Raw genomic sequence first — 20,896 nt, 5'->3', positions numbered from 1 at the left:
CATTATGGACGCGTTAATTGGTTCCGTTCCATAACGACGGGCAAAAATCGAAGCGCAGACGGAAGAGCAAAAATTACGGAGCCGCGTCGTGTGGCCGAGCAGAAGGAACCGGTGCGGGCGCAGCAGCGGAAGGAAGGCGGCAGTGGCGATGGGGCGAAAAAAAAAAAAAAAAAGGGGGACTTCGCGACCAGGCTCTCTCCGGTGAGCTGGAGACAGATTTGGTGGAGCCTAATGATGCCCGCCTGGTAATGAACGCAGGGCGCACGACGAGTAGAGTTCACCGCGCGGGAGGCTCTTTGTTGGCCGGCGCGATTCGATAGTGGTCGGCCGGCACGACCTTGGGACAGGTCGCGGCTTGTCTCCGGGCGTCCTCTCGTTAGCCGCCGCGCGCGTCCCGCGGATGATCGAGCATGGCTCACGAGGCCGGGCTCCGTCGGCCACCAAAGTCGTCTCTCGGGATGATCACCTGGCGGAAAACCCGCTTAAGGACCCGAAGGAGGTCCGCACGAACGAGCCGCGTCTTCCTGCGGAGCCATCGTATATCCGGACCCCAGTGTAGGCTTTTGTCGACCGAGACGGGCGGCAATCTTATCCGCATCTCGGGGAGCACTCAGAGGACGATGACAAGCGGATGACTCGTGCGGGCAATAGTTGCACAATGGAGGCGCGAGGCAAGTTGTGGACGCAGCGAAGAAAGTGGATCACTCGTGTTGAGCGCGAACTGGTAGTGCAGCGAGAAATGGTAACTAATGTCAAGACAAAGGGTCCTTAAATTCTCCTCCGCGTCCGGTTCGAGCCACGCGATACTGCGAGATTAGTCGCGACGAATGCGTTCATGTCCGCTACGAATTATGCGAGCCTTGTAATACGTGTTCTAGCACGCCGCATTCCCATTTGCAGAGGTGGTCCTAAAAAAATTAACTTTTCTCCTTCTACATGTAATGACAATGATTGAGCGTTCTGCTTCATCTTTAACGTGCACCTTAAGTATACACGAATGCGAAAACACCTGCGTACTTAAATTTGGGTGCACGTTAAAGAACTCCAGATGGTCCAAATTTCCGGAGTCTCCCACTACGGCGTGCCTCATAATCAGATCGTGGTTTTAGCACGTCAAACCCCATCATTTATTTTATTTTTTATTTGTTTATTTGTTTTCCCTCTGTCACTGGCTCATACCCGCTGTGGGGTACTGGCCAAGATGCGGATGAAATTGTTCTTCTAGCTCTCGGCTTGGTCTCGTGTTTACTGGACAGAGCCGACGTCGTCTCGTTTTCTTCTAGGATAGCGTGAGACCAACTGACGGGGTAGCGCAAATATAAATTTGAGAATAGCCGAACGTATTCAATTATAGGAGGCTAAAGGGTTGTTTTAGTGGAGACCAGTGGCTAAGTCCGGATAGGCAAGAGGGGGAAGATAAGCCGAGATTTTTCTCTTCACCACGGGGAGGCGCCGCTTCCATGCACAAACGAATACGACTCACATTTAAATTACTTCCCGAAAGGTGATTGCTCGCTCGCACCCCAGCGAATGTTCACTCCAACAAACACAGCACGAAACAGTTTAAGCCTTCCTGCGCATTATATTTCACCAGCTACCGCGTCACTGCTTCGCGTTACGCGTGAAACTGTAATTTTTATTTTTATTTTTACGTAGTGCCGGATCGGACATGCAGACTTAGCTATTCTACATCGTTGTGCGCTTGTATATACGTACCTCTTTCTGTTCCTTTTCATCCCTCCATAGCCATTTTCCTTTCCCTACCCCATTCTCCAGAGAAGTATAGCAGGCCTGAGCTAGCTAGCTCAGGCTGATTTCTGTCCTTCTGTATATAAATTAACCCTCTCTTTTGTTTATGAAAGACGGACAAAGCACCTTATAAAAGACATTTCCAGACACATTTCCAGGTCACGCAAGAGTTGCTATACGGCCTTTTCACCAAAGCCGACCGAAATCAGAAACGGGGTGGTTGATCATTAGCGCAACTAGCTAGGTGATCAAGAGCACACTACAAACAACAATGGAGTGGCAATATTTGCCCAAGTTCACTCGACCACATATACTTCTAAACAGAGGCTTTAAGAGCGATGAATAGTTTGCATTAGTAGGGGAGCATTTTCAGTAAGGAAGCGCTCAAAATAAGGGTGTCATGAAAAAGCCCAGCCGTCTGCTGGAGAGTTTTGTACTCCGGGCGTTCACGAAGAGATGTGAAAGCTCGAACACGACACCATATGAGCGCGGAAGTTCATGTTCAAGGATTTCTACACTTATATATTTTCATCATTCAAATACAGGAATGTAGCGTCTTGCCTAACGTTAGGCTAAACAGATCCATTGTTAATCGCAGGTCGCCATTTCTTGCTAAACTTGGTATCTTCATCGCATTCATCATAGCGGTTGACAATAAGAATTGTGCTCGTAGTTTTATTGCCGCTACCATGACACTCAACTAGAGCCAAGAGCAGTGACTCCGGATTCCGTGAGGAATGCAAATAGGACATGAAAACTTATCAAGGAAGCCACAAACACGTGATTGCAGCGCTATTTTCTCAACTCGCCATTAAAACGTGTAAGAACAAAGAATATGTTTTCATAATATCTGCGCCAACTCGTTCGACGAATCTGTGGCTATTTTCAATATTCTGGGCGTTCCTTTTTAATTTCCTTGTCTCTTCGGTTTGCTACCAAATGTCTCAGCGTAGCGCGCCTTGATTGCTTCATCTAGCTTCAACATAGGCGTAAGTTTTCTAAGTATTCGTAGGGAACGTGAAAACACTAGCCTTTCTGTGTCTAGGTGAGTACGAATAAGAAAAAGTAAACCGTTGTGCACAATTGATGTGTGCAAAGAAAGAAAAAGAGAAAAGAAAGCGAGAAAAACATTTCGAATCATTCAGGCCCCTTGCACACTTGTGGGAAGATGTTTGGAAGGTGATCCGCTGTACATCACTGTTACCTAGACTCCAAGGGTTTGTGTACGTGGATAGTGTACATGGATAGTGATGACCTTCGAAAGGGAAAGAGGGTGGGTGTCAAGTCTATGTGACATCGGGTGTGACTGTTTGGGCCATGATGCTTCTTGCCTGCATGATCCATCATGGCACCTCACGAACCATCATGGCAGCCTCGCGTAAACGCTCGGAGTCGGGAAAGTTATTCCGGCTCTGCTGAACCTTTCGCACGCTTCACCCTCTGCATTCGTGACTTATAATTTTCCCTGTCCTGCGGGGGCTGTAAATATGATCCGCCCAGATTCTGCTCAACGGGGTTCTGTCCTGTGGTCCGGGCGAGTCTGCGCTCCAGGGGATTTCGTTCCCGGGCGCGATATTTCTTGCAACAGCCAAGAGCGTGTCACTACACAGTCGCTGATTTCTCACCAGATTTTGACGCTGTTCTTGGTTCGCTGCACTGCCCCCTTCGAGCTCGATTAGCGCGTGTAACCAGTGAAAGCACGGCCTTGATTGCATCGATGTTCATTTTCTTTTCCTTCGGGGAAGCACTTTCCCGCTAGAAGCGTCAGGGTTGTTCCGCTCTGGTTTCTGCAATTTCTCTCGTGGCAAGTTTTCATGTTCGTTCGCGATTAGCGATGTGCTTGCAAGGCCTTGCGGGCAGAAATGAGAGAAAGAAGTCAGAAGAAGGAGAAAGTTACCCATTTGCTCTCTGACCGTAGAGTCTGCCAAAATGAGCGCACGTTCTTGAAAATTACGCCCACGCGAAAGCGCGTGCGCAGCAGAAAAGAACGAAAAAAAAAGCGTTATAGAGAGAAAAATAGACCATCGCTCACTTGGCGACAAGAGCTATTAAAGCGAAAGCACCTGGAACAAATGATGTATGAAAAATAAGGCAAAAAGGTATTCGTCATTACCGCATATACAGAGTGCGCAAGTGATCTCCCACAAAACGCTTTCGTTTTCATCCAGCACCCGTTAAAAGTCGATCAAAGAAATCGCGCTGTCGGTGTTTCTGCTGAAGGTAATAAAAAAAAAATATCCGCAAAATTATGAAAGTTGAACAGCAAGAAACTCTGATGTAGAAACGAAAGAAGCCGACCCACTTTTTTCAATGTCGTTTCTTTGGGTGAGGAAGAAGAAATAAATTTTGTTCGTTGCGTTAAATGTGAATGGTGCACTTGACTGGCATGGTTATAATGTGCAAAAAAATAATACAGAATAGCACAGGGCCGTGCTGTTCTATCGCAAGAAGACTTTGACTGCAGGAGCAAAATAGGAGGTATAGAAAACTGGTGTGCTTGTTAGCACAAATGACTGAAATTTGTGCAAGCTAACTATTCGGTGATGACCGAAATTGCGCAGTTTGAACTTCTTGCGGCGCGCGGAGTTCGCGCGATTTAGCCTCAGAGAGAGAGAGAGGCGCCAGCATGCAAATTGTACGCATGTATTTCGAAGGCAGTAAATGCTACGGGCACCTGTACATAGCCAGCGCTATCGAAAGTCGTGAACTGGGCATTCAGTACGTCCTCGTGGAGTACGGATAAAGAATACTAGGTTATGGCTACGTTTAGTAAACAACGCAAACAGTATAGTTAAGGCAGTTGCAGTGCTGCTACAAGGCGACATCTGCATGGAGGAATCCGAGTAAGATTCAACACAGGCGAGGCATCAAGAAATTGGTCGGCTGCGCTTAAGTTGACTCTCAGGGAAAGAGAAGACTGCTCGTCTGATGGCGGAAACGTGAACTGCGTTCCGACGCAAACGGCTCAAGTGCCCTAACGAAAGTAGCAATATGGTTTGTAGTGACGCGTCTACAGGTACTACGTACAATTGACAGTGATTTTATATATGCAAGAAATAAATCTGTATATGGGGGCAAAGAGTGATAAAAACATGCAGAATTTTGTGCTCAGACCTGATCCCGCATGCGAGGTGTTTTTTTTTTTTTTTTTCACTGGCGGGTGCGATTCAGCATCATTTCGTTTGCTGCTCAGGAGGAACATGACATTGAGACCATAAGCAGCCTTCTGAAGTTGCGGCTTTTAACAGACTGTCATAAATCAGCCCAACAGGATGGAAGGTAAAGAAAGCTGACTCATTTATCAGCGTTGCATTGCTGTTGCTGCAGAAGATATTTCAAGTAGGTCAGACAGCAATATACGAAAATATTGCAGCCAGAACTTTTTTTTCTCTGGAATAGCTTACAACGTGTTCGTAACCATGGGCGCTATAACGTAAAATGATTCCAAACTGTTTTGATTCCAAACTCCTGACGTCAAATTTACGTAACCACCGACGCAAGCATCGGGCGGTGACCCGCAGCGTTGTATGAACAACCCAATCAAACACTCTCCTCGTTTATAGGAGGTCACCTTTGTTCACTTTCAAAACCAATAACATTGTCTACACTCGGCGGTTTTTCTTATCTAATTGGCTGACAAGAGGCAACGAGCACGCTCTAGTGGAGAGGGTAGTGGAGAGAGAGGGAGAGCACGCTCTATGGGGCCGAGCCAGCGCAGTGAAAATAGATAACCGCATGAAGAGGGTGGTGCCGGCTTCTACGATTGGTACGCTTCGCCTTACTTAGCTTGCGGTGGCTGGTCGAAAATCGCGGCGGCGTGCAACGGAAGGATAAAGCCCGTTTCACGTGGTGCGATTTTGTCTGCGAGTTCGCACGTGCGAATTCGCAGCTGCGTAAAATAGGCCGCCGGACCCTTCGTGCGTGCGTTTTTGCGATGTTCGGCGTGCTGAACTTCTCTGCGAAAAACGCAGATGCGGTGGTAGCCACTGTAGCGATGGAAACAGACGACCAATAGGAGGAGGCTCGCTCATACGTCTTCGCCAGCCAGAATGCTTAACGAGTATGCGAAAAACGCAGCTGCCGTAGATCCATGTGAAACGGGATTGCGAATTTCGCATCTGCGGAAATCGTAGCTGCGAAAAACGCACTGCATTATCGCACCATGTGAAACGGGCTTAAGAATGCCGCTAAAACGGATTCTCAGTAAGGAAGAGTTGGCAGAGCGATGTCGTATGCATGCCGGAAGGGCTCGATAACGTTTTACTGCCACGCAAGAAGGTTTATAATGCGCGAACAAATACATGCTCACCGGTAGGTACGAGTAGCGATGGCCTGAGCGATCGGCGGGCAGCCATCTTCTATTCCTTTCGGAACGGGGCAGTCTGTGGCTATTCAAAAAAATTTTCAGTTTTGTTCGGCATAATAATGCATTTTTTTCGTGTACTCGTCACTTTGACATGGTGAGTTTTCGCGGTTTTGTGAGGTCGTGTGACAGCCAGGCGAAGTGGGCGTAGCCAGAAAACATTGGACCAATAGCAGAGGGCTAATGTTGAAAAGGCGTCGAATCAGGAATGATTATTTTTCTTTTGTGCGGTTTAATCATGCATAATCAGCGTGTACACGTTATATCAGATGGGGAGCTATCGCGGTTTTCGTGACGTCGCGTGACAGACAGACGAAGTTGGGAGTGGCCCTGAAAATATTTTGAACAATCGTGGAGGCTGATTGCAGAAATTGGAATCAAAACAGTTTGGAATCATTTTACGTTATAGCGCCCCAGCTTCACTTTATTAGTATGGCGTTCTCATAAGGAATTCCTAAACTTTAGGTGGGTGTTGTGCCACCGATCGTGTCCATGTTCCCTGGTACCTTACTGAATCCCTAGCGTACGCACACGTGTTTGTGCACAATTTACGAAACACATTATTTCATAACGACTGAAACTTCATTGGCGCTGGATGAGATATATTGCGCTGCGCTTGCCTCAGATATTCTTGCTGCAATCACTCTTCACCTAATTTCTTTTTTGGCAAGCTTTCCGCAACGATTCATCCTCCTTACGTAAGAGCGTCGGACCTTAAAAGACGGTATAATTGGTATAAAGGAAGCTGAAAGCAGCTAAACGAAAAGTATTACACAAGGACAACCTTGCATGTGTAGACATGCTCGACTCGCAGCTATATCACGCAGCTCATATGAGATTTGGATTGCCGCAACTCCATGATTGCTGCGACCACGCGTAACAACATCGTTAGTTCGTGTTTTCCTCGGTAGCAAATACGTGCTGCGCTGGAGAATAAACTGCTCGAGAGCTTATAGCGACAGTGAACAGCGCAATGTGAACGTGGACTCAGATTTAAACACATCGACTACAATCATAGAGTTTCGTACAATAATTACTAGAGAGAACTCTGACGCTATAGCGGCTATGGAACCTGCAAGTGGGGAGATTCAGCCGGAAAGGGAATGCCGGATAGTACACGGATATGCCTGAAATTCGTCCTTCTGGCTTCAACCGACTTCGCGATTTTGTAAACCTGTCGTTTTCAACAAAGTACTGTGTAATAAATAAACATTATTAAAACATCTCGTTGGCAGGATTTCAACACAGGACTTTTAGTGCAGAAGACCGACAGTGAAAATATTGCGCCGCGGACGCATACAGCGACAAGCGGCGTAGAACGCCCTAATGAATTTATCGCGCGCAAGCCAGCGCGTTGAGACGCTTGGTGCGTTTAGCTTTGGCCACCTAAACAGGCTGAACCGCTGCAATTTAGTAGCGATTGTGCGTGTTCGCAGATACTTCTCACCTTACAAAAAGTTGCTCTGAAATTTAGGACAATCAAAGCAGATAAAGCGTACTAAACAAAGCCACAAGAACCCCTGAATCCACAAGCACGAGTATAAGACAAATCCATGTACTATACCCATCATTACCATGCTGGCCGAACTATTGCAGCGCCAAAGCTCCCTCTAGTAATAGTTAGGAAAGCTCTACGACTACAATGACTGGCGTATTTTTCTTGCCTAAAAATAGGAAAATCAACGAAAATATTGAAAAAATATAGGCTCGAGTTGGGCTACCATTACTTAGGCAGAAATGACGTGGGATTATACTGAGGATCCTTCAAAATCCTCTAGTGAAATTGCACTCACCTCGGTTAGCGTATGAATTTCGATCTGATGACATGAAAATAATTATTTATTCGTCAAATTGTGATTTTCGTTGGCATCTTTCGTTTATCTTTTAAGAATTCAGAGTTACCGGAAAGCTTTCATTAGCATTATCAGAAAAATGGATAAGGAGAACAGGGACGCCAAAAGATCAGGGGCCGAATTGACGAAGCTTTTCGTTCATAAGAGCCTTTTGGCATTGGCTGGCCACCTTCGATAATAATATATCCAGCATCAGGATTGGCTGGAATTTTCTCTTAGCTAGCGTAAGATAAAGTTCTAGCCAATACTGATGCTGGACTGAACTGAAGGTAAAGCGCAAAAAAGCACACGGACAGAGCAAGCACATGACACATGCCCTAACTAATAAAAGACATGTGTCATGTATTTCCTCTGTCCGTGTGCTTTTGTGTGTGTGTGTGGTTTACCTTCAGTAATGTCGTACCAATGCACAAGCCTGATCTTCTACCCTTCTAACGTTGGACATACTATTACCGAAGGCGGCCGACAAACGGCAAAGAGAAAACGTTTTTTTCAAATTCAGCCTCAGGAACTAAGTCAGAGGAAAACCTTGTCTGTCCTGTTTGCGATGGCAGGGGGGTGCAACGATTGAACGATGAATGAGCTTAGAGAGAACTAACAAGGTAGGAGACGGGGCGCAGCACGCACGTGCGAAGGGTTGCGCAACACAGACACGATCTATGGGACTGTCCTTTTGTCTTGAAAAGCTTTTAAAAGCTTCCGTGTATACGTTTGTCGGTACAAGCGTCACGTATCTCTCCGTTATGGCAGGAACTTTTGTCAAACTTGTCAAGAGACCGCACAGCGCTTGTCTCGGTACGATAATAGACTGTAAGAGCTAGTTGGTTCATGGGTCAATAACTTACAGCGCACGACAACAGAGCATGTGCGTGTGCGTGTGTGTCTCAGCATTGAAAGCGATAGCAAAGCTATAGCGTCGCGCTGAACCTCCTCGGGCGGTGTATCTGTAACAAAACGCGCGGTGGAGTGTTACGCAGCACGCGAGGCAATTCTGCTGCTGCGCGGAAACACCGCCCTGGCAGCTTTCAGGCGTGTCAGAAGCCCTGGCGTGCATGAGGAGCACCGCCAGCGTCGTTGCAGGCGTCGCGCCTTCGGTGGCGTACGTGGTGCGACATAAGGAAAACCGTCAGCGCTTGTAGCTTGAAGTGTACGGTCCGTGCGCACCGCAGTGTTGTATGCACACAGCTGCACAGTAGGAACGCTAGTGTTTGTGCGCCCGACAGTCATGCCAGCAGTGAAAGGCAGAACGCTGTCCCCGGTGCCGCTGCGGAGGTGATTGAGCGTGAGGGTGCTTCCACTTGGCTTCGTCGTTTTTTGCAGGCAAACGCACTGCGCAGCTCTCGCGTCTCTGGACACCTTCTGACTCGCCAGCCACACTTGCAGCGTCGATACTGAGACAGCATGACAGCAGCCGCGGCTGCGCCGATGACGCGAACGCGCCTCGGGTCTCTCCATATGAATGCTATCGCAAAATCCGAGGACAGCTAAGCACTTTAAATGCGTAAGCATTCTTTGGCGAGTACCCCAGCAGAATCTGTCCCGCGAGAAGTGTAATTAATGTCTTGTATCTGCACAAAAATGGGTAATTTGTGAAGTTAAGACATTTAGTCGTTATAATAATGCAACTGTAGATGATTGGCAGCTTTAAAAGGGATAAGGAATGATTGAAAAAAAAAAAACGAGAAAACAAATTGATCAGACAGAAAACCATCCTTGTCAGGCCACCTTGAAAGCTTACTTTCCCGCATTATGGGTGCATGTGCAAAGAAGCCTGCTGTGGGGCTTCTGAGTAGAAAAATAAGAACTTAATGGTACATGCGATAATAATAATAATAATAATAATAATAATAATAATAATAATAATAATAATAATAATAATAATAATAATAATAATAATAATAATAATAATAATAATAATAATAATAATAATAATAATAATAATAATAATAAATGCTTGGTGGCGTTAAAAGTCACCGCCGCCGCGTCAAAGCCGTAACAAAAAAAGGAAAAAGAGAAAATAAAAAAAAAGGAAAAAACACCGGTAGTGATGGCATTCCGGCTCAGTTGACACGATCGCTTTGAAGGGGTCATGCTGCTTCCTGGCAACTCATCCGCGCACCATTCAGTACACGGATTTCATTTCTTTGGCACTGGAAAAGTAATGGGTAGACATGCATAAGCTAGGAAAAGCAAGTGAGCAAAAGCGAACTAGCAGGCGAGCCAAAGAATGCTTACGCATTAGTAGACAATTCTCAGATTCTCTGTATAATTTTGATGAGTTGTGAATGGCGAAAGCATTAGTGTCCAATTGAACGCGGCTTAGTGGTCCTTCGAGTTACGAACTCCTCGTGGGGAAGCGAGGGCGTTGAGACGCTTGGCGCGTTTTGATTTGGCAGGCGAGAGTTTGCGCGGACCAGGAACGCGCGGATAACACAGGCTTCCGAGAGCGATGGTGATTTGGCGTTGCGGCGATTCCCTCTCCCCTCACGCAACACCTGGCGCACTGCAGCGGCAGCAGCTGTTCCCTTTCGCTCACTATGCTCCGTCGAAGCGCGCTCGTGCCGTGGTGTTGCAGCCAATAAGAATTTAGGTGCTGTTTCGCTGCTGCAGACGCGGGACGCCTTCTTTTTCGCTCAATGATCCATTTGACGTTTTCGCATCAATAATGCGGCCTCACGTGGACGCATTGTCATGCTCGGCTTCTGCAGTGGAGAAAGGGCAGCGTTCCACCTTCCGTTGTCGGCACGAGCCCTGTGCTCACGAGCATTTTAGCGTTCCCCTTGAGTGGCTGTGAGCATATTTTTAGGTTACACCGGTCAGAGCAGAGGGAACTGTAAACGCTCAGCTAAAGTTCTCTAATAACCAGCAACAACGTGAAAGAAGTCAAGTGTATAGCAGAGACAAGAACTGAAAGAGAGGATGGAAAAGAGCCGGAATCAAACGACGTGGCCCGTATTCACAAGAATTCTGTTGGAAAAGTGCTATCCGCGATTGTCCATCACAAGGGCGGTCGTCTATAGTTATCACACCGATCACTAATCGGTAGGCGCCCGACCGTTGGCCAATGAGGAAATGTATACATGCGTAAGAGAAGTTTCGTGAATACGGGACGTAGTTCTGCAGATTGTTCCCGTGCACCGGAATGTTTTATGTAACTAATTAGTGCAAAAAACAGTGGGAATAATTCGCTCTCCTCACTGTTTAGACGACATCGCAAAGTACTTGGCTTGCGGTTCTGGTGTAACCGTGTAAGCACTTCCACATATTACCAATATACAGGGTGTTTCATTTTAGCTGCACCAAATTTTTTAAAATTCTCTGTGGCAGATAGCACAATTCAATCCTTGATCTAAACTACTCGATGAGGTGGCCATTACTTCCACGAGAAAGCATAACGCCTAATTGAACAGTTAACATAAGTACGCAAATTAACTTTTTAATTCATTATTGTACGGCACATCTTTCAATCTACGAATTATCGCCTTCAGTCCCCGTCTTACAAAGTGATGTCGTGGTGGTTCGCAACGCTTTCGTGCACGTTCTTTTTATGGTAACCAATGGTCGGTAAGGATCTTCGCTGCGCACAAGGCAGCTTGTGTCTGGGATATAGTGGCCCTTCCTCTTCGGCTGTTGCTGCTTGACCTTTCACCGGACCCCTTAGTCTTGTACTATCCAGAGTCGCGCTAAGTAAGCTAATTGATGCTTGTTCTGAATGAACCGATTGCGACATTTCGGTATAATTAGCGTCGTCCCGAGTATCCTTTCAGGTGCGAGTGATATATCCGCTAAGCGGACGCACTGAATCGGAAGGAAAGGGCTAGGAAATACGAGAGAAAATATCAAGCGCCTGTGTTACCGCAAGCAAGAAGTTTCCTCGTTACTCGGCGGTTTTGAAAATGCCCCCGTATATAGTTACACGTATATGAGGTACACATGCATGCAGCTTGAGGCTGCATCTTCTCATCTTGGTTCCACAACATTGTGCCGCAATAGTTCCGACCCAGCAGAACGAAAACCACTCGCACAGTCCGGCCACTCGAAATACTGGAAAATGTAAAAAAGCAATAGATGGCACGCTTTCGCTCCACGCAGCACAGAGGAAGAAATGTCGTCAGAAACAAACAAATAGTTCATCTCGCAATGGTTACCAAAACTGCTGACACGAAAAAGGAGGGGATTTGCCTCGATTTTTGCCGCGAAAGCTGGGCGAACACAGACGTCTGAGGAGAACCTTTCCAAAAGGATCAGAGACAAGAGTTCAAAGGCTCGAAACAGAATTTTGCAGAAAGAAGCACGAAAAACGAGAAAATGCAAAGGGTGCCAGTACTAGCGGATGGTCTTGCGCGATGCACGCTTAGCGGCGAGTGAAGGCCTTCGGCGGGAGAAAGCCACTCCATTTGAGACTCAAACCGTCCGCGGTTTTTGGTTTAGCCTCACAAAGGCGTATTTTAAAAGAAACGGGGATGAGTGTAGACAGTGTTTTTTTTTTCTTCTTTTTTTTGTGCAGTGAGAGGGGGGAAAGAAAATATTCATCGGTAAAGCAAAAAAATGTACAACGTCAACCTGCTACAAAGAAGTAGCTTCTTTGACAGCCTAAAATTTGCTGCAGAATAGCCTTAAACAGATGTGCGAGCGAATTGAAGCCATCGGTCGTGACAATATCTAAGCGCACCATCGACCGTATACACACCGCATTCCTTTACATAAATACACTTGGCGTTAAAGAAAGAAACGTGCTACTAGACGCACTCAGCTCTAAACAACGCTCCTGCATTCCTCTAGAATTTGGGAATAACATATGAGAACAACCTTTGGAAAGCTTCACGCAAACTTGTCTGGTTTAAAATCTGTCCCCTTTAGACAAAAGGAGGGTGGGGGATGCTGTGTTAAATGCAGTTTAAATATTTACAATATCTGTTCTTGATACAGAGCTGCAGCCAGGTGGACAGGTGAGGGCGACAACATGCAATTGACGGCGTGCGCATGCACACGTGATTTGTGGTGGAGGCTGAGAGGGGTATTGCTTGATGCAGTGACGGCTACGATTTTATGTTGCGCGTCCCGGAGAGGGCGGTACTGCGATATATTTAACATTTTAGTGACAATGACTAAGTCATGCACCTTATGTGTCTCCTACCTGGGCATTAGAAGAAGAAAATTAAATTCTGGGGTTTTACGTGCCAAAACCTTTATCTGAGTATGAGGCGAACCGTGGTGGGAGATTCGGGAATAATTTTAACCACCCGGGGTTCTTTAACGTGCACACAATGCGCGGTACACGGGAGTTTTCGCCCCCACCGAAATGCCGCCGCCGTGAACAGGGGTTTGCTCCCGCTACCGAGCATTAGAAAACACGCTGAGTGGTCACGCGGACAAGCTTGCGCGTTTCACAGCGTATTGGTACAGCTTCAGACCGTGTTCATCAACAATATATCTCAGTCGGTTTTCATATGGAGCGTGTTAAATTCTTGTTACACTTACGCCAGGCTGACAAACCAGGCAAGCAAGAAAAGTGAGGCCGGTGGCCGGTTGTACTGGATAACCGAAAAGAAAACGCTTCCCTCCCGTACGGATGTCGGTGCCGTTGGCTTCTTTGCCTCCCAGGTGACGCGAGAGAAACCTTCTGTAACTGGAATCATGAGCAAGAACAACGCTCGCGCCAAAGTCAAGGCGGCGCATAGGAGGCGTGACAGCGTGTCAAGCATGAAAGTGCGAACCACGGTTCACCCGCGGCGCATTTTCGCCGCCCCGTCCCGCTGCCGGTCCGTTGTCGCCCCATTACCGGAGCTCGGTCGTTCCAAAACAGGCGCCCGTCGACAGGCCGCGCAGACTCGTGCCTGCAGGGCTCAAAAAGTTCGCTGCGCCTCTTATCTGCGCGGCCGGAAAGCAGAAGCCAGGCGAGCGAGTGTGGCGCCCAAACAAACGACGTTAAAGCAGCCACGGTAACAACAACAACCATGGCTCGGGCAGCAGCAGCAGCAGCAGCAAAGGATGGATAAAATAAACGCGGCCAGGGCTGTTGAGGAGGCTGCAGTGGGGGAGGCGGCTGCGCTTGGCCAGCATCGATCGGGGCGCTGTCGCTCGAGGTGTCTCGCGCTGGCCCGATGCTCGGGGATAGATCTGCAGATTGTCCACTCTTGTAATCCCCGGGGAAGCGACCGGAATGGCCGCATTTGGCCGGCGCCCGCGGCTGCGTTGCAGCGTATACCACGGCTGGCCTTTTACTGCTGGCCGCGCGCTTGGGCCGTTTTGGTGACGCCGCTGCTGCTGCTGGACGAGGCGCGCGTCTCCGCGTTGCGGGAAAATCGCTTTCGTCCGCCCCGTATGCTCCGCCGCAGCGTCGACGACGGTTTTCCAGCCGACAGCCACCTTCCTCCTTCTCGTTGCGTGCCGAGCGAGCCCGAGCGCGCGACGTGCCACCACGAGCCGGCAGCAGCGGGGCGTGGGCCCGGAACGAGCGGCGGCACGTCCGAGTCACGCGCGCTAGGCCCACCGCGAACAAGAGGCCTCAACGAGAGCAACGTGCTCTGCCGCAGGGGCGGGTTTTTGGGGCGTGTGCCACGGCTGCAAGGTGCACGCGCGACCTCTTTCCGGGGCCGCGGGAAAAAAAAGCGCAGGGGGAGAAGAGACGAAAAGAAACAGAAGGAAGGGACCAGAAAAAAAAAATGGCTCTCGCTATTTTAATCTCCAGGCAGCAGCGGTTCGATCTGGGGGCTGTCATAGCAGGATCGATGTTACACGCCAATCGAAACTCGTGCGGGACCTCCACAGAGGAGGCCTCGAGAAAAGACGCCGAGAGTTATTACGATCGCAGCGCGGCGTAGGCAAATTGAATCTACCTGAAAATACGACCGCGCCGGTGCGCCTTCACTCGATCGGCTCCTCGCTGCGAAGGAGGCTGACGCCGATGTGTGCCGCTCTCCTTATGCGACGGCCGGTTGACGCCCTGCGCATGCGCGTGCCACTCGGTATGTGAGAAAAACTTTTCAACACATTAATGTGTTTTCTGTAGGGCGGACTATACACCAGGAACTGCGGGGGAACATGTGCTGTATAGGTGCTGGTTGTGTGCTAATAAAAGGCTAATAATAATATGGCTGGCTGCTCTGACAGTAAGGAGTGCAATTCCTCTTACAATGACGATCATTATTTGACGTCACGTTGCGTCTTCCGTCAATATTATCAGCCTTTTTGACCACTACGCGACATGAAAACAGCGTTGATGCAAACGCTGCCCGCTTACTAGTAGCAATACGGCTCCGTTGATCCAGCCGATCTATACGCAAGCGTAAAACGTTATCTCACACTGCGAAATATCGAGAGCGTGTGGCCCCTGCAACAACACGTAAAGCGCTCCCTATAAACGACTTCATGACCAACTACACATTTAGCTTTCTGCTTATATATATATATATATATATATATATATATATATATTCTAGAGTTTTACGCAGTTTTACGCGCCAAAATACGATCTGATTATGAGGCACGCCGCAGAGGGGGACTTCGAATAAGGACAACTTCTGCATGTATCCCTGCATGGTTACTCAAGACGGAACGTACCGATTCATCGCTGTGTACTTCGTCCAATGGTATATATAGGAGACATCGAACACTTTCTGTGGTCTTGCCCAACCTAGTATATACCGTGGTGAAAGGGATGCTCTACTTGAGAACTTACAAAACAAAAGCCTCCCACGTGCGTGTCTTCAACACATTGTGTTTCCGGAAATATCTGCCATGGCCCCGCGCAAGGAAGCTCGACGCCTTCTTATCACATTTGTAGGAGACGCTGAACTGTTCGACAGATGGTCAATACCCCAGTGACAGTGATGAAAGAGACGCTCAGTCGAAGCAACTGCCTGCCTCGATCGCCCGGCTAAACCTGGCCGCCTGTAGCTAATACACACCACATCCGGACCAATTTTGACCAGCGGGGGATCTTTAGGGTGCACCTACATCTACGTACGCTGGTGTTTTTTGCGCATCGCCCCCATCGAGATGCGGCCTCCGCTGCGGACGTCAAACCCGCAACTTCGAGTTCAGCAGCGCAATGCCACTGGGGTATACCGCGGCGGGTCCTAATAAACGGACACTTCTGATGTCGTACCTAATCAATTATTTATTGATTTAACAAAATTAGTTTGACGTGATTGATAGCCGACCTATCAAATAGACGCGCTTGTGTTGCATTGAAAGGGCGTCGCTGTATATTATATTTAGTTTCTTCTCTCTCTCTCTCTTCATTCTATTCCTTTGTTACCCTCCCCCAGCGTATAGTGTAGGTAGTCAACCATATACGCTTTTCTGGTTAATATCCCTGCCGTCTCCCTTTCTTTTTGCGTCTCCTTCTGATTGCAACATCCGCACCTTACTTGGTTATTTTCCGCTATTTGTAACAAATTCAGTGATTCCTATCAAATTCCCAAATCATCACAGGGACGTACGTATACCGTTTCAGCAAACAACACTACGTACACGCATATGTTCCCCTCGTCAGCTGTGTCCTCTGCATCTGCGCTCGACGAGACAGATCGAAACACGACTGCTTGATAAATGTACAGAGCCGTTTCCGGCGTTTAAGTGTGCATATGACGCCGGTCTTAAGCCTTTATTGCTTAGCTAAATAAGCGGCCCCTTTTGTACAGACTCGCTCGTAAATAAAGGCGCGCCGCAGAAGCACGCGCGATAGCTTTGCGTCCAGCGAATGTGATCTATGGACACGTTACGAGCATGGAAGTCGACAGGAATTGGTGTCGCCGCATTGCCGAGTGCAATGAAGGGCGCCACTCTGCTGAAGGCTGCGATCTGGAAAGTTTACTTAGTGCGCCGCCGTTGATGATGTATGGGCGACGGACGCTGATTTATGGCGGCTCGATCAGGTGGGCGGTCCGCAGCAGTCGGAAGTCGCGGCCAGCAGTCGATACCGGACCGCGGCTTCAGTGCGCTGTTCCCGACCGAGAAACGCGCAAGCAAATGCTCGCAGTGCGGGCGCGCGGCCGCGTGGCAGGAGTGCGCTGCGCGCCCCTCAGCCGGCGCGCGCAATCATTTTGGCGACATGCGTGATGGAAGTTGCATCGTCCTGCTTCCTCTCTCCGCTCCCTCCAAGCTCCTCGCCATCTTTTCGTAGGCGCGTGTCAGCCTCACGACGCCACCTTTCTTCGTTTCCTGTATTTCTTTGTTTTTACAGCGTCACAGTTTACTTACTTGCGCGCGCCATGCGCCGGTATTTTCCTCAGAGGCGCCGTCCCTGTTTACGTTTGAGATTTTTCAGCCAACGGCTCCCCCAGCTCCGTTTGCTCTAGCGGCAGTGGCTTCGAACGGGCGCGTTGTTTAGAGCTCAAGGTGGCCCCCAGAGATTCGCACTTTTTATGTCTCTTTTTCTCCTCGTCGCTCGCTGCTGCACGGCCGTCCCTTATATCGGCGCGGTCCCGTATTTCTGCTGCGGCTGTGTACGGGTGCGCGCGACGCCAGCAGGGCTGCTGATCTGGGCGCGTTTTGGCGCGCTCAGCCCGGATTGCCCGGCGCGCGTGTTTGTCGCGTAGCATTAGATCAGCCAGGCGCTGTCCTGGCTCGGAACCTTTCTCCAATAGGAGGCCGGGCGCCCGCGGCAGCGAAGCTCAGTTTGCTGACGCTCAAACCCGGCGGCACCAACAAAACAAACCGCGGCCGAGGAATAGCAGGCGGAGAACTGAAACGCCTTGCTTCTCCGGGCCTAATCTGCTGTGCGTGCTCGGGGCTCACGGCCGTCGGCAAATGTTGGCCGTGTCGACCGTTGCCGCTCAACAGATAATGAATTTTTGTCGCTCGACCCTCCTTAGGCTGTTTCTTGCCGTCCGGCTTGTGATGTCACGTGACTCTTAGCGCAGCGCGGATGTTTGCGCTGAGTTGAGTCCGTCTGATCCGTCGAGTACAACTACTTTTATTGCGATAGCAATAATATTGACACTCCAAGCGAATTTTCGTCGTCGCCGTCGGCGTGAGGTTTCCTATGAAGTTAAACTGCGGTAAGATCCTATCGCGCTTCCCACTCCATATTTTGTGGGTGCGAGGGAAAGCGTGCAACGGAGAGCTGAGAAGGATGGTGGCAGGATGTACACCATCTTCCCGCGCGCCCAACGTTCAAAGGGGTGGAAGAAAGTGAGCGCGCGGTAACGTGATCAAGTGCGCGCTAGGAGGGGGGATGAGGCAGGTGAGCGTGCGTCACCTCCTCTAGCACGGCCGTAGCTGCACCTGTCGCTCCCTATCTTGGAGGTTGTCTGCGGCGGGGGCAAATGTTGTAGGCGAGCTGAGATGGCTCGTGGATTTATGTGCGCTGTCTTCCCACATGCATAGTGTAGGAGGTCGCGTAAACTCAAGTTTTCGAGATGCGTTGAACTTAGAGGCAGCACGAAGAGTTTGCTGGCCGCTTCTGCCACTCTTAATCATGCCAGCGTTGTGACAGCGAGTGTTCGCGGTCATCGAGTAAGATCGGTTCATGCTTGTGTGTGCGCGCGTGACACCATGTTTGTTCATTTAATTAGGAAGCGAATGTTTACTGCAACTTGTATGACCGATAAAACTACGAATACTACTTCGCGATCGCTATCAGTGCCTCAGCGTTCGGATGAAAATTCGACTTTCTTGGCGTTAAGCAGGGTTGAACTAGAGTGTACTAGGGCCGTATTCTGAAACGTTCCACTAGGAGAAATTTCTTTTTTCGCTTTCAGGCGCGCGCTCATTGGCTGTTTTAGCGAAATTGGATGAGCTGATTAGGTGGTTGAGCCCGACGTCATTCAATTTTTCTCAACCAGCCAATCAGCGTGCGCCTGCAAGCGAAAAAAGAAATTTCGCCTAGTGGAACGTTTCAGAATACGGCCCCTAGATTGGGGGAGTGGGTCCAGCGGACGCCTTGGCAAGCGCCGACGGTGAAGCAAAATACGTGGAAATTGTGGTGGTGCTGCCGTCGCTGTTTCTGAATCTCTGGCCAATAAACGTTGGCTCCGGCTGTTTCGGCAGCGCTCATTGGCTGAGGCGAGTTCACGGGCTGAGTAGCTGTCGTCAGCTCGATGCACCGTCGTTGTTGCGTCGTTTGCATTCTTTCCGCCGCTGTTTTTCCATTTTATTTACAAAAGATCGGTGGGGAATAACACCAGTGTTGCCGCCACCGAGTATCCGCCTGTAAAAGCTCCATGCAGCTGCGGTAGGGTCTCCGACGCGACAAGCGTCCGACCGGCGCGCGGGGCCGCTCATTCGGAAGAAAGCGATGGTGGCGCCACCAACTTTTCAATAAAGAAAGCCTCAGCGGGGAGCCTTCGTTGGACCCACTTCTCCAATCTAGTACACTCTAGTTGAACGCGAACCAGCCATGTAAGGTTTTGTACTAACTTTGCCAGAGAAAATCTGGCATTGCAGTAGTTCAACCACCACCGGAATGCCTGATAGCACGCATGATAGCATTCTTTTATTGCTTCTTGTGATAGCATTCTTTTATTGCTTCTTGTGGTTGAGTTGCATGTTGTCTGCGTGATGTTTCTTTAGAGCAGTTGATAATTTTACGTTCACAAATAGGGAATTCCATCTCATAATTTCCAGTGCACAATTAAATACGTCTTGAAAAGGCGTGTTGCTGGGCGGATTGGTTCACTATACTTAAAAATTTAAAAGTGCGCTAAGAAAAAAAAAAGAAGGCACGGGCAAGGCAGATAATAGCACAGGCGCACGTAGGTTGAAATGAAAAACCGGAAGGTTGCTCGGAGGCAAAGGGGCTAAAGTTTATACATATTCATTTAGTGCCTATGCTCTTCTGTAATGCCATGCTTTCTCTTCTTCTTTTTTTTTTTCTTTAGAGCTGTGTAAAATATGAAGTCTGGACACTTTTGAATATTCATGTCACTAGCATTAGATGACACTTCGGTGGTTACACTCACAATGGACTATTATCTTTCATACCTTTAACAGTATTCTTTAATCGCACTTTTTTGCCAACTGACAATACGATGGTAGAAATTAGAGACAAAATGAGGCTACTTCATTGCCATAAAACGAAATAGCAATGACAGATTATGTTAACATAAGAAGCCGAAAGGTTCCGTGATACCGAAGGGGCGAAGTTTCGACAAATTAATATCCATAATTTCCGTGCTAAATGTTCTGTTCTGTTCAACCACTTAAATCATCATCAACCTTGCATGCACTCAAGTATGAACTTAAAAATTTCATTTTTTATAACTAGTTGTCCTGTTTAATTTACTTTGCATATAAAGTGTGTACTTCATTTGTTAAATAGGTTGGTATAATTTAGATTGATAATGTGCGTAATTTTCTTAGTTACATGTCTGACTCCCTTTATACAATCGTGTGTATTCCTTTCCACTACTATGTCCACTATTTATTTACTTGTAGATTACATAATTTTTATACTACTCTATCAATTAATCATTTTGTACCAATCTTCTTGTTAACCGAGGGTCCCGCTGCAGTCGTTTGACTTTGGGACCCTCGCCTGTATACTACTAACAACCAACTATGTATTTTGAATGAATAATAAACTGAAACTGAAACTGAATGACGCCGCGCATAGACACTAGCGCCAGGTATCTCCTAAGCGTTCTTAGCATAAAGCTCTAGATGAGGCCAGCCACTCGACGATGGTGCTGTATTGAGCATGAAATGTATGCAGGCTAAATCCTAGGCGTGAAGTGCTGCCTGTTGGCTTGAGTGATTTATGCATACTTAAAAGACATGAGTCCTGCTGCAAAGTTCCTATACCTGGTGACAATGCTAACAATTAAATACAAGCTCCACTCACGAAACCACGTTGAATTTGGCTTCTGTGTGTCCGCACTCCATAATGTAGTTCCCGACGAACGCCGATGCTGAAAGAAGTTCGTCTCTGCCGTGATGTATTAGAAATGAGCGAACGTAATTGGGCTGGCGCATCCATGCCATT

Source organism: Dermacentor silvarum, chromosome 1 (assembly GCF_013339745.2).
Source record: "Dermacentor silvarum isolate Dsil-2018 chromosome 1, BIME_Dsil_1.4, whole genome shotgun sequence".
Classification (NCBI taxonomy): domain Eukaryota; kingdom Metazoa; phylum Arthropoda; class Arachnida; order Ixodida; family Ixodidae; genus Dermacentor; species Dermacentor silvarum.
Note: the sequence above shows the minus strand (reverse complement) of the source record.